We start from the raw sequence: 10,781 nt of genomic DNA on the forward strand, positions 1-10,781 counted from the left end.
GTCTGAGCTGCTGCTTTTGAGCAATATGGGTTCCGTCACCTGCTAATGTTGTACAGACTGTTTTCAATAATAAGCACCCTCTTTCTAGATATATTATTAATTTTACAATAGATCTCAAATGCTTGCTCAGGGTGAAGACCCTGTTATACAAACCGCACAGGTATACCTGAGGTCTCTGCTCGGAAGAGTTTTCAAACCAGACCACTGAGGCAGCCAGCAACCGACCGCGTGGGCGCTGTACCAACAGCGTTTTTTCCAAAGAGCAGCTGCAGAACAGTGAAACTCAGGACGGTTTCTTTTTCAGCAAAATTGAAAATACGTGATTTTTTTGCAGGGGGGACAAAGGACTCAAGAACCTTTTAAACATTCAAGTAACTGGGTTTGAGGTGTTCAGTTTTTCCCATCTGGTCACCAGCCTATGGCAGAACTGTGACTAGGATGAATTGATTGGTTTAAAAAGATGATTAGTCATTTGATGGCCCTTCCCTATACCTGCAGGTTTCTGAAAACACCTGGGTAGTGGACCTGACATCTTGGAAGTACTATTCCATGCAGGCTGCATTGACTTCACTTGGGGGCAATGCAGAATCTCACAGCTTGACCTGCCCGCGTGCTTGAATTGCAGCAGAGACGTGCTTCAGGTTGTTGGAGATCAGGTTAGTCTACCTGAACATTGAGTTCAGGCTTATCAAATCTGATGTCTACTGAAGGCATCAGGTAACATTAAGCACTGTGGGTTTGTGGCTTCAGCAGCTTGTTGTGACATGCACAAAAAATCTGGCTCATTTCATGTGCATTGGAGAGATGGTGAGGATTTTACTTCTTTAATACCTCCCAAATATGAAATTGAACCATGGGCCCAAGGTGAAAAAAAAACATTTTGAGAGCAGTTCTCTCTGGGCATCCAGAAAGGATGTACAAGATTTACTTGACTAATTGGGTAGGTGGGTAGGCTGGAGCCAATGGGAAATGTAATAGATTTGTAGATTTTCAGGGGAAAGAGGGATTTATGTTCGCTATGTTTTCTTCGCCTTCTGTATTCAAAAGGCAAAGAAACCTCACCTAATAATTATTTTAGGTTTGGTTTTTTTTTTTTTAGCTGTAACATATTTGAGATTCTCCTTTTGTGACAACAAGTGGTGGAGAATATCATGTTTGCAGGCAAATTCCTGGTTTTGTTAATCACCTGCTGTTGTGATTGATGAAAGAACAAACGGAGCGTGCCTTATTTCATGCTTATATTTGTTTGGCTTCGGCTCCTAACCATTGCATCTTATTCTGCCTTTTCCCCCTAGATGTTTGACCTCATTCGTAAAGTGCTTTATGATCTACTGATGAAAAGCATGGATTAAAAGCCAGGTGGTGAGGATATTAATATTATTATAGGCCCATCTGTTGCCAGATAATTCCTTCCTTGCGTAGATACCTGTCAGCTGTGATCAATAAATTCCTTAAACAATTTATTTATTTTTTTTTCCACACAAAAAGGTAATTCAGATTTTTTTTTTCAGGCTATCGTGGATGTTAGTGTTCTGGTCTGTAAAACAGTTGCAATATTTTGATGAACCCTCCTCCAGATCCTTTAAAAATTCCTTCCTAACTGGTGTTCTTAAAAAAACCAAAACAGTATCTTGAGCAATGAGAGAGCTCAGCCTGCGAGACTGAAGTCTGTGACTGAATTCCAAGCGTTGTGACATTACAAAACGAGCCAGGTGGGTATTTCTCTTCGATACGCGTGCATGGCTCACGGTAACGTTAATGGGAACTAAATGCCTGCATATACGAGGGCAAAACAGTCACTTGGATTTTTTAATTGGTTTTCCTTGTGCGCCTGAGATATTAGTTCTTTCTGTCAAATGCGCGTCAGGGGAGATGATGGAGTATGTACCTGCCTTGCTTGTCACACCTGACTGTCGTGGGGCCGGACAGCTGGTGGAGGCAGAGCAGACAGCTTGGAAGTGGTTATTTTCTGCCCAGGAAGAATAAGAAAAATTCTCAACCCTCCGTGTTTGTACAACCTCCCTGTGACATGGCAGGTGTCCGCTCCGGTCACAGCAGCTGCGCCAGGAACAAAACTTGTCTAGCGACAGACATGTAAAGCAAGTTTCTGTATTGAGGCAGGACAAATGTGGGTGGAAACAAGGTTAAACATGTTTTTACCGGGAAGGCTGGGATGGTGGCGGGTGTGCGTACAGCTGCGGGGAGCTCCGCTGCCGCGCAGGGAGTGCTATTGGGCAGAGGGGGCTTCGGCAAGCCCCGCTCTGGGGTGGCGATGCCTCACGCTCTGCCATCGCGTCTTCCACAGCCAAAGGAAAACTGGGAAACGTGGGCCAGGCGTGGATTAGTAACGCAGGAACATATGGTTTCCTGGATGATCTGTGAAGCTTGGGTGTATTTGGGAAAATAGATGGATCCCATGAGCTTTGCGAAAATGTCAGTGACTTCTCACCAGTTGGAAAGAAGCGACCGATTGCTCTTCACCCCCCCCGGCGCTGCCGTACAGGGCGGATGTGCCGAAAGCCCCCTTTCTGTCTCACAAGAAATTCGGCCATTTAAAAATTTTCCTTTTGGCTTGAATCAGAAACTTAATTTCCTGTGAAATGGAATTTAAGGAACATTAATTTTAGAGCCACTAAAACTCTTATTTCAGCTGTATCATTTTGATTATTTACATAAAATATGAACACAAACGAATTCATTCAAGCTTTAAATGACTTCTGTTTCCAAAACCTGCCAGCTAACATTAGATATGGTGAACATCACGCCTACCTCGTTGGAAGGAATTACTTTAACTTCTCATCTTTGTGTGCATTAAGCGACAAGTTCTTGTTGAATATTTTGATTCGATTACAGTTTCCAAAGGAAAACTTTCTCTTAAAGTTTTTAGGTGGCTTTACTAGGGAATACAAAAAGGGAAAATAAAACCTATTGGAGCTGAGGGGAAGAAGTAAGATCTGCCTGTGGAGACTCAACCACAGTAAACCAAAAAAATCCCTAGTTATTGCAGGTGTTTGAGAGCCTTTTGGGTGGTAACCAAGCCGCACACGTTCTCTAAAGGCAAATTGCCAGCGTGCACAGCAGCTGAACTGGCAGAGCTGAGGTTGCTCTTTCTCAGGGAAAACACTGAAAAGGTTTCTACGAGACTGAATTTTTTTTAAAAAAAAAATCAGTATTTCTGTAATTATGGTGGAAAGAGGAGGAGGGGGTTCGGTCCGGGCTCAGTAAGGGCAGAGCGTTCCAGCACAGACCAGCAGACTCCTGTTTCTCCCTGAGCCAGGGTCAAAACTGGTCCCACGGGGATGGATATTCTACAGGTGTCCCCTGGCCCAGGGAGGGTGTTGGTAAACTGTGCCCGCTGCTCAGGAGACACATTTTGAATGCAAAAAGGGCTTTAGTTTCCTGGGCTGTCAAGCTAAAAGGCTTCCTGAAAAGTGTATTAATTTTATTAAATTTAGATGCTAATTGTGCATTCAGATCTCGTCTTTCTCGTGGATGTGCTGCTAGAACACAAAAATCCTTTATTTTCCTCTTCAACCTAAATTTGATAAAGGCTATTAGATCAGGTAGTTTGATATCTTTATTATTACAGGCAATTTCATTTCCTTCCATGTCCTTTGTAAAATCCAATAAATTGACTGATTGAGACTTGTTTTCCCGAAAAGCATTTAGCCTTGGTTTGAAAACATGAGGAGACAGAGAATCACCTGTCCCTCTCCATGGCTTCTTCATGATGTAAAATGCTCGCCTTGTGTCTGGTTTAGTTTGCCACCCTTCTGCTTCCAGCTGCTCCTTCTGCTTGCCCCTTCCTCAGTGGGTCAGGGAGAGTTTGGGGACCCCGTATTTTTTCCCTGTGAAAGTACTTATGCCATGCAATGTCACTTCTTGATCTCTTTCCCGTTAAACTCCATGCATGGGTCTCTTAATTCCTTACACTAGGAATTTTTTTTGCCCACCCTTGAAACATCCTTGCAGGTTCTCTGTGTGTTCTCTGATTTTTAAAGATACCTTTTGAAATGTGGGCACACCAAAGGCTGCAATCTCGAAATCACGTCACCTGTGGCACTCCTAAAGGTAAAATTGTGTCTTTATTCCCGCTTGCTGCTCTGGTGTTTGCTCATCAGAAGGGCTTATTAGCCGTGATTGCTGGAGTGTTTGGAGGCACTTGCGGCGTTGCACACCTGCGCTGGGTCTCAGTCCTCGGCAGGATTGGGGTTTCCCAGGACAATCTTTAACAAGATTAACAACCTGTTAATCTTGCTTCTAAATGTAAAACTTTGCTTTGGAAATGTTGCAATGTTTTTTCTTGTAATAAACCCAGCCTCTTAAATGACCCAGATTGCGCAGCCTAACTGCTGTGTTCTCCTGATTGCTTACCATCGAGTCTTTGGTCATCTGCCCGTTTTAGAAGTGGTGATTTTATACCAATGTCTACTTTTTTTTTTTTTCCCTCTTCTACTTTACCTATTTTCCTATTTTCTACTTTGTTGCTTTTCTAGTACAAGCATCTGTGTCTTCACATGGTGAACTGGTACAAGTTATTGATCTAGCTGAAAAGCTGCATAAGCTTCTGGGTTTTGAGGGAAAGGTATTAACTAGATTATTTTTTTAAACCAGATCTGTTCTCTGATTGAGTTTACTGTGTGGGCATCCGATGTGGCACAGGCTGTAAGTTGTACAGAGGGGGGACGAGCAGCCTTTAGGAAGGAGCCCCTTCCCCGCTGAGGGGCAAGAGATGGAAAGGGCTCTGCTGCCAAATGCCTGATGGTGGCCCCACCAGGAGCCCTGCGTGCAGCGACTCCCCGTGGATATGGCTTTTAAGATCCCTGCAGCAATTCCTAATTTGTTACTCGTGTGCTTTATTGATACAGAAGTGTGATTACTTTTTGATGAGCACATCGCGTGTTACTAATTCCAGTGCCTTAGGACATCTAAGTGTATTGAAGCTGCGGTTGCCTTTATCAAACAAACTTGTAATCTCATTAACAAACTAACAGCTATTTTGCATAAACTGTGCTAAGTAGCTTATTTATATTCCAATTCTCTATCTGTCTGAACAATTTTTGCATTCTTCCTGCCTTGCATTTATTTTTCTTACCTATAACTAGGCCAAACCGTTTGAGCATTGGTATGAATATAACAGGTTTTTAGCCTCCTGGACGTTATGCTGAAGATTTATGAAAAATTAGCATCAGTCAAATAAAAACCTGGTTGGTCAACTTCTAGCACTCTTCTAAGCTTCTTGGTTTTCAAAATGTTTCTGTTCAGTACAGTTTGTTTAAATTTCTGCTTTGTCATTAATCACCTGTACAGGTGAATATTAATCTGTGCAGAAGCATCTGGCAGTGGTACCAGTGGATGAGCCTTCTTTCCGAGTACAAACAAAAGTATTTATTGAACAGTAATACTCCCTATACATTATTGTTTAAACCACCTAGATATGGGCTGCTGTGAAGAGATCTCTTCCTTCCAGTATAGCTTTAAAAGAATGGGAAAAAAAGTAACATCCAATTCTTCCTACTGCTTTGCATCTTTTCCCATGATGAGAGGAGCCGAGGTGTCTGTTTTCTGTATTCATGGCTTCAGATGTGTTGCTTGCAATTCAATTCTTTTTTCTTTTTTTTTTCTGCCTTTTTCCTAAGAAAAGAAGTTTATGGGATCACAATATCTGACTTTTGTAATAACTCTTAGCCAACTTCAAAAAAAAAAGTTGAGAGGCATAAAAAACTCAAAGTTACTTACCAGTACTGTGAGAATTAGTGGCTCAGTAGAAGAAAAACTGCAGTTAGGGCCCAAACAGAGGGGAAGGAGAGCAGAGCTCAGCTCCCCTGTGTTAATCTGGGAGCAGGACACCATCCACCCCCTCCATACCTGCTGGCCACACCACGCCAGCACAGGTAGCCACTCGCCCCATTACGGTATCGCCAGGGGCATGGGTCCAACAGTAGAGTTCTTACAATGACAAGGGGTCTAGTAACAAAGGGTACAAGCTCATAAAAAACCAGGCTTTGCTACTTCTGCTGCTTGTGGGGGAAGATTATTTCTAGCTGCTGCCCTTCCCATTTAGCCAATAGGGAATTTTACTTGAAGTCATGCCTGTCCTTGGCTGGAAATATGACCCTGCAGGGAGTCAGTAAATGTTTCTTTAAGAGTTCTCATTTGTATTTCTGTTAACTATAAATTTATTATGTATGTTGGATGTTTTATTAAGTTAATAAATATTTATTCTTTTCCATCAAGCAATTTGGAAATAGGTTTGGAAGTTTTGGAAATAGGTTAATTTCTAATACCCATTTTAGTGCGCATTCCTAGTTTCTTGTTAGAGTTGCCCACTGTTCACCTGTACCTAATCAGACGGGTTCCCAGTGACTGCTCTGTAAACAGCTGCAGTCCCAGCGCAGGGATTATTTCACCTGGACCTGGCATAACCCAGTCCACAGGGTCCCTCCCTGCCGCTGAATCCCATTTCTGTTAGAAGCTCATAGATCTTTAGAAGCCATATGATGAATGGTCTCTGCGTGAGACTTTGGAGCAGCAGTGTATTAAATGGAAGGGTGTCTTTATCTTTTTAAATAAACACTGCAAAACAAACCCAATCTCTTTCCATCCCATCTCTTGCACACCTCACAGCTGCCTCCTGGTGTGCTTTTCTCCTTGATTAGCAAAGAGGAAACCAATGAAACATTCAGACAGCGTAGATAAGCGAGTGGTGAAAAACCATCCTGCTCTGACATCCCAGAAAGGCAGAGCGAGGTTGAACTGGGAATAGCTGCGCGGCGGTAGCACAGTGCTGTCTTTCTGTCTTACCCATAACCCCCGTCCCCGGCTATGATGGCAGTTTGCGGTATTAGTGTTTGCTCACTGACAGGTCATTTTTCACCTGGCAACAAACAAAGCCACAAGATATGCTTCTAGAAACTGGGACAGATTCAACATTCATCTGGTGCCCCAATTTGTAACTGATGCTGAAACTGCTGTGTAAAAGTCCATAGAAATGATCAGAGCAATTGTAGAAATTGAGCTGATTTTTTTCATTATTTTTTTTTATTTTTTTTTTTTTTTAGCTGGCCTGATTTCAAATGTGTTATGCCATTTATTGCCTCTTAGTTAGCTAATACTTCTTGATATCACTTTGCAACATCACTGCTACCCTAGTGCTGCTACCCTACCATACTTTGGGCAGTTTTGAGTCCCCATGTAGCTGCAGTGCAATGCACACTTTCTCTGCCCACTTCCCCACAGTAAAAAAGGATGGAGAGCAGGCTACAGGGGCAAGATTTACAGTTGTGCCCTGCTAGCTCAAGAGGCTGGACTGGGTATGACCCCGTCATCTCCTGCGCATCTGCTGGGACAGCCTGACCCCAGTCCCGGGCAGATCCCAGGACACCCGGCTGGGGCAGCCACAGCATGGATGGAGAGGAAGCCTACCCGGTGACACAGGTTGTTTTTAACCCCTGTGAACAAGCTACACCGTGTGTCACTAATGCAAAAGCCCCATTTTATTCCCTGGCTAAATGTGCACAGGTGTGTAGGTGTGCTAGATTTGAGGCATGGCTCTGCAAAGTAAAAAAAAAAAAAAAAAAAAAAAAAAGTGGCATCTCCCAAATCAGAGTGCTTTTTGAGACATGTTAGCTTATTTGTGTGCCATAAAAGCAACTTTAACCATGATGCCTCAGCTGCTTTTCAGGACGACTGAGGATTTTGCAGTATCTCCGTTTCAAGGTCCTTATTAGACAAGCTTGAAAAAAAGCCCAGGCTTTCATAGGGTTGGTAGAGTTGCAGAAAACTCCAGATCCGCACTAAAACTGTCTGTGTCACTGTTGCCGGTAACCTGAGTCTTTTAAAGTTACTCATTAAAGGTCTGGCAGACATTTTATGTAGGTTTTCCCTATGAGATTCCCTCATAGCAAGCTGAACCGTGACTCCCTTCCGGGAGAAAGATGCTCCTCAGTGCAGCCCAATGCCAGGGAGAAAAGCTGCTGTTTAAACAGGGGTGAGCTACGGTTCCATCAGAAACTTATTGGGCTAAGGCTTAACGTAACCTGGGGGGAAAATAATTTACAGTGAAATGAAGAGTGCGTTACCGTCAGTAAGTAATGCTGGAGAGGTGCGTGTGTGTGCACAGCTACCTCCTCTGTCACGCTGGCTGGAAGGAAATAAAATCTCTGCGTGAGAGAAATTCTCAGCTTATCTGCTACTGCTAGCAAAAGCTATGGTTAGTTTAACGCTTTTTGTCAGTTAGCTAGTACTCGATTAATGTGACGTGAAATAAAATGGCATGAGCACATATCATTCTCTGTTATGTATTCCTGGCGAATGCTAATTAATTTGTCATTCCACTTCCCATGCTGTACATTTACACAGTAATGAGTTGTAGCCATCTGCTGGCATGAAATGATCTTTTTTTTTTTTTTTTTTTCCTTTCCTCTCCCCAGAAAGGAGGAAGACAGACAGCCCTTCATGTTTTTCCTTATATTGTAACATACCCAGAAAACCTTATGCTCAGCCCTGACACTGGCATCAACAAATGCTGTTTTACACATGCAGCTATGTAAGACCAAGGAAAGAGTTTTTAACCCTACATTGTTTGATGATTTAAAAGAGTTGCTGTGAATATTTTGCCACGGGGTAGTTTCGTGTAGTGTTTTAAAAGAGCAACCTCTGCATTTTTTCCCCAGATGAGGAATGCACTTTCAGGTCTTTTACTCATTAGAGTGATAAGGTAAATATACTCCGTCCTCGTCAGAAAACTGCCCTACAGGCAGCAGCTTCTTGAGCGTAAATATTAAACCACGTAGAGCTGTGGCAGCAGGATAAAGGAGCTGCGAATTGATAAAATAGAAAGAAGGGGAAATAATTGAGACAAATGTTTCCTGCTTGAAAAAGGTATGGCTGCTTTGAGGATCTACTGCACCAGTTTGCTGACTTTTCAGATTGTGGGCCCGATTTATATGGAAAATGCCAATAGGCCCTGTAAAACCTCATCGATATAATAACAGATATATCTGTAGTAGGGGGCAAGACTATTTAGCTGATTTGTACAGGTACTTCAAGACATTGATTGAATAGTTGATCCTGAAGGATGACAGCGAGGGTAAATGAAATTGCTTTAAATTGCAATAAAATGCTTAATGACTCAAACCTAGGTGATGGTGAGGACATAGTTTTCTTATCTTGTAAAATCTGAAGCTCATAAATGCTTTTTTCCTCTCTTTTAAGTGTTAATTTTAGACTAGAACTAAGCAATAGCCTAATGGCAATATGATCATCCATTTGTGATAAAATGGTGAGGCATTTTGGGTTGAACAGAAAATTACGGATCTCCAGAATCTTCCGTTGAATTGTAATTGGCTTTGGCAAATTGACATTTTCCATAAAATAATGTTTTGACTAAAAAATTGCAGTCCATCCCTATTTTGGTCATTCTCCATTCCCTCCATGACCTCTTACTGTTGCCGAGCCAGATGCTCAGAGACATCGACTTGCAGGTCCAGCAGAAACCACACAAACTGTTCTTACGACATTTGTTTGGCTACTTCAGAAGTTTGTAAGAGAATATGTCCCTTTGCAGAAGCCGTGACGGCTCTTCCAAGTCAGGTTGTATTTATCCAGGAATTGAGTAATCCTGTTCTTTTATTCCTTTATTAGTGATTCTACTAATTTGCCTAATACAGACATCAGCTTTACCAGTTCTTTTATCCTGGAGTTCCCAAGGTCTCTCTTAAAACTCAGCGTCTATTTTGCACCACCAAGCCCTGAGATACCAAGGCAGTTTTAACTGGTTACCCACCACTGTTGGTACCTCACCTATTTTATCCTTGATTTCTCTTAGAACTTCTCAGGGAATAATGGGGATTTGTTAGTGTTCATTTTCACAATTTGTTCACTAAGCGCTTCTACAGCCACTTAAAAATTCACATTTTTGCTGCGCCCTTATTTTCTACCAAGGAGTTCCAACACTGGAGTCTACCCAATTTTTTCCAGAGCGGGTATTTACAGAAGGAATTAATTTGACTTCCCTGCAGTGGCTTGGCCGGGGGCTGCCCTCGTAGAGATGTCTGATCTTTATTTAAAAAGTACCTTAAGTACATTGACTCCTTGGAGGAATAGAAGTCACAAATGTCAGGAAGATCAAACAAAAAGGATGGGCAGGAAGAGCTGCAGATATGTTTAATGTACTGAGGACTCTAACTCGCCGTGTGCTATCAAGCCAGCTTTAGTTCATGTGGATTGAAAAGGGTACGAATGCAGAGTAGCTCTCTGGCTGCGCGGTGGGTATGTGCCCCCGGGCAGATTTTTACCTGCCCTTTCAACACGTGGTGGCGAATCACTCTCCTGGTGAGCATCCGCCAGGGTAGTAATTCAGAGAGTAGCTGTGAATTCACAGCCTACCCCACCTGCTCGCATATTTTTGTGTGTATGTGTACACACGCATGGGTCTGAAGACTATGATTTATCAGTCTTGAGTGTCTGGGCAGTTCTGTTGTTTACAAAAACAGAAACAACATGGCATCTGCAGAATTACCATCATCCGTAATTCCTGTTGCAGCATGATTCTTCTCTGGTAGGTTGAAAGGCTTGAGAGAAATTAGCAAAAATACACATTTTTAAGTTTTCTGATTAATTTTCTTCCCCCATCACCTATACAGATGTCTCTCCCACACACTGTTTCTTCCATTCGTGCTGTTTTTATCTTGGTAGCATTATCTGTTTTCACTTATAGTTAGTCGTGTGACAGCAACCTGCTGATTTTTCAATGGCTTCCAACAGCATTTATTATCTAG

Source organism: Larus michahellis, chromosome 3, assembly GCF_964199755.1.
Source record: "Larus michahellis chromosome 3, bLarMic1.1, whole genome shotgun sequence".
NCBI classification, from domain to species: Eukaryota; Metazoa; Chordata; class Aves; order Charadriiformes; family Laridae; genus Larus; species Larus michahellis.